Here is a 3630-nt window from a genome sequence, read left to right on the forward strand (position 1 = left end):
GAAGGAGATGATGGCCATATTACATGCAATGGATACCCGGAGACCATACTTATTGGGGCGGTGTTTCCAAATCTACATAAACCATCAAAGCCTTAAATATTTTTTGGAGCAATGCTTATCCTCATCACAACAAAATAAATGGCTAGCCAAAATGTTGGGATATTATTATGAGATCATTTACAAGAAATGGCATGAAAATGTCGTAGTGGATGCTTTATCACGCCAATTTGAGGAGGAAAGCACCCTGCTAGCAATCTCTCTTCCCATTCTAGAATGGATTGAATAGGCTCGCAAGGAAGGGTTTTCACATCCTTCGCTCTCCCAACTCATTAATAAATTGTAGGCATGGAAAATTTTAGGGGCTAATGTTCGCCCAATGGGCTAATTTTCCATGATTTTTCCAGAAAAAAGATTCACCAATTTCCAATTTTATAAAAGACGATTCGCCCAAATTTTAGAATATAAAATTATTTTACCTTAAAAATCGCCAACATTATATAGAGACTATATATAAAATAATTATAAATTTGATTAATTTTACAAATATATCAATAAACATTTATAATTTGCATATTAGGGATTAGTGAGATTCGCCAATGTTTTAAACTTCAAGAAAATTTTCCATCCTTAAAATTTTCCTTGATTGTAGGCAGTCCAAATTCCACAGTAGGCTACTCTTGGAAGAATGAGATTCTTCGCTACAAGGACAAAGTAGTGATATCACCAACATCCACCCTCGAAAGTCACATTTTGGCAGAGTTGCACTCATCTCCCACTGCAGGCCATTCAAGCTTTCAGAAGACTCATGCTCGCACTCGACATTCATTCTTTTTTATAGGCATGAGAAAGGACATTCTTACTTTTGTAGCTAAGTGTGATGTGTGCTAGTGCCATAAAGTACAAGCAGTCAAATCCCTAGGCACCTTACAGCCATTGCCCATCCTTGCCTCAATCTAGATGGAGGTTTCTATGGATTTCATTATTGGTCTTCCGAAGTCAAGCAATAAGTCAGTCATCATGGTCATTGTGGACAGACTTTCTAAGTATGCTCATTTTTGTACCCTACCCCACCCTTTTAAACCTGCTTTGATGGCTCAATCTTTCCTCCACCATATCTTCAAATTGCATGGCATGCCCACTTCCATTGTCTCTGATAGTGACCCGATCTTCACCAGTAACTTTTGGCAGGAACTCTTCAGGGTACAATGTGTCCAACTACAACTCAATACTTCCTATCATCCCCAAAGTGATGGTCAAACTGAAGCAGTCAAGAAATGTCTCGAGACCTACCTCAGATGTTTCACTTTAGAAAAGCAACATCTATGGGTATAGTGGTTATGTCTAGTCGAATGGTGGTATAATACTAACTATCATGCCACCACCAAGATGACTCCATATGAAGCATTTTATGGTCAACTACCCCCTTCACCTACTTCTTATATCTAGGGATGCTCTAAGGTACAAGCAGTGGATCAACTCCTATAGAACCGTGCAACCATGCTTGCACACCTCAAAGATAATCTCCATCAAGCTCAGAATTGCATGAAGCAACAGGCAGACCAACATCGTTCAGAGTGCAAATTTCAAGAAGGGGATTAGGTATTCTTGAGGTTGTAGTGATATAAGCAAACATCACTTAAAGACAAGTGTTGTCAAAAATTATCTCCAAAATTCTATGGACCATATCAAATACTTTAGCGCATTAGAGAAGTAGCCTACAAGCTAGCCTTGCCACCCACTGCAAAATCCATCCCGTCTTCCATGTCTCATGCCTCAAGAAAGTGGTTGGGAAAAATTGCAGAATTCAAAGTAGTCTACTGGAATTGGATGAAGAAGGTTCAATCTGGCTCCAGCCTGAACATGTTCTTGAAACGTGAGAATGGCACATGTGCAGCCACACGATAAAGGAAGTCCTCCTCAAGTGGAAAGACCCCTCTCTAGAAGATGCGACCAGGGAACCAACCATTGTTCTTTAGCAGTTTCTGTAGCTTCAACCTTGAGGAAAAGGCTATTTTTATGGGGGAGGGCATGTTAGGATCCAACCCTAACCCCCTTATTTATGTAAGAGGGTCATGTCATAGTTATAGTTAGTTAAAGAGTCAATAAATCCCATATTAATAATTATATGTGGTTGACCTGCATTTAAAGAAGGGACCACAGTTAGTTGCAAATGGGTCATGGTATTAGATAGATGGTATTAATAAGAACCATGGTACTGACCCATGGTATTGTGTGTATGAATCCTATATAAAGGATAGAGACTCCCCTTGAGGACTTTTGTGTCTTATTTTGTAATCGAACCTAGCTCTATTGGAGGTTGCCCCCTCGAAGATGCAAGTGAACATTGCTTTCCTTTCTGAATAATAAAATAAACGATGTTATTTCTTATTTTTCTGTGTTCTGGGTATATTTCTTTGCATATTTGGTATTCTGGTATTGCATGTATGAGGCCTATATAGAGGCTTGAGACTTCCCATTGAGAGATGTCAAGGATTATTGTACGAACAAGCATATGGCTTGTGGAGTGTTCTCCTTTCTTAAGGAGTGAACGTATGGTGTTGTCCTACCTTAAGGGTTTGATATTAATAAAGTGAATCATTTCTATCTATTTCTATCTTCTTATTTCTAGGTATATTTTTATTATCATATATTTTCAGGTCAGATCTATAGCAAGTATACCTATGGGCCGAATACCAAATTTGTGAAGAAGATACCAGAATACCAAATATTTCTTCGCATATTTGGTATTCTGGTATCTTCCCTTCGATACCTCCCTCTATACCCCATACTATCCCCCCTAAGTATACCTATGGGCTGAAGTGGTCACAAATGGATTTTGTGAACATCTGCCAAGTAATTGTCTTTGGATAGCATTTAGAATGCAACTACCACCATTGCCATCTTTCTTGGTCCAAGTAAATGGCCGGCACACATAGTTTAGTTTCATCATCTACGATGTGATTCAAAGTGAAATATTGTTCCATTTGTCCTACCCATATTGTTGGTTCAGAGCCATCAAATTTGTACATATTCATCAAATTCTAATCTAGGCACTGGAATTTCATAGTTGCGCTTCAGTTGTCCCGTTGTCACAAAAATTTCTGAAAAATGAGCTGATTTTAAATCAGCAAGCTCCCTCATCTGGACTCTCATTCGATTGATTTTTTTTTTGAAATTGGGTATTTTTTTTGCGAAGAACCCATATCTGCAATTAGATTATGCAAAGTTTTCCACAAACCTATAGATCTAATCTACAAACTCGTCGCCCCAAAAAATATCTGCAACACAACTGATTTTTAAATTAGCGATATCTTCCTCATCCAGACTCCAATTCGGCTAATTTTTTTCAATTGAGTATTTTTTCACAAAAAACCCAGATCTGCAATTAGATTATCCAAACGTTTCTCCAAAACGTACAGATCTGATCTAAAAATGTGCCACCCCAAAAAATGTCTACAACACAATTGACTTTTAAATTAGTGATATCTCCCTCATCCGAACTCCTATAAGGGGGGTTGGAATGTAGTATACCTAGGGGAGATAGTATTTGGTATAGAGGAGGTACCCAAGGGAATAATGTAATAATGGGATGGGCCATAGTAATAAATAAGGTTGTTAACATGTATCATG

This window comes from Pinus tabuliformis, chromosome Q (assembly GCF_031772625.1).
Source record: "Pinus tabuliformis cultivar Carrire ecotype Pingquan chromosome Q, CPIR1, whole genome shotgun sequence".
Taxonomy (NCBI): domain Eukaryota; kingdom Viridiplantae; phylum Streptophyta; class Pinopsida; order Pinales; family Pinaceae; genus Pinus; species Pinus tabuliformis.